Below are 747 nucleotides of genomic sequence, written 5' to 3'. Positions count from 1 at the left end.
TATACTTGCATCCAAATCATTTATGTAAATGATAAAAAGCAGAGAACCCAGCACCGATTCTTGTGGCACTCCACTGGTCACAGGCCTCCTGATGAAAAACAACTCTCCAGCACGACCCTCTGTCTTCTATCTTTGAGCCAGTTGTGTATCCAAATGGCTAGTTCTTCCTGTATTCCGTGAGATCTAACCTTGCTAACCAGTCTCCCGTGGGGAACCTTGATGAATGCCTTACTAAAGTCCATATAGATCACATCTACTGCTCTGCCCTCATTAATCCTCTTTGTTACTTCTTCAAAAAACTCAATCAAGTTTGTGAGACATGATTTCCCACGCACATAGCCATGTTGATGATCCCTAATCAGTCCTTGGCCTTTCCAAATACACGTACATCCTGTCCCTCAGGATTCCCTCCAACAACTTGCCCACCACTGACGTCAGGTTCACTTGTCTATAGTTCCCTGGCTCGTCCTTACCACCCTTCTTAAAGAGTGGCACCACATTAGTCAACCTCCAGTCTTCCGGCACCTCACCTGTGACTATCAATGATACAAATATCTCAGCAAGAGGCCCAGCAATTACTTCTCCAGCTTCCCCAGACTGTGGGTGGCACAGTGGTTAGCACTGCTGCCTCACAGCGCCAGAGATCCGGGTTCAATTCCCGACTCAGGCGACTGACTGTGTGGAGTTTGCACGTTCTCCCCGTGTCTGCGTGGGTTTCCTCCGGGTGCTCCGGTTTCCTCCCACAGT

Source organism: Chiloscyllium plagiosum, chromosome 18, assembly GCF_004010195.1.
Source record: "Chiloscyllium plagiosum isolate BGI_BamShark_2017 chromosome 18, ASM401019v2, whole genome shotgun sequence".
Classification (NCBI taxonomy): Eukaryota; Metazoa; Chordata; class Chondrichthyes; order Orectolobiformes; family Hemiscylliidae; genus Chiloscyllium; species Chiloscyllium plagiosum.
The sequence above is the reverse complement of the archived record's forward strand: the minus strand, read 5'-3'. Positions refer to the sequence as shown.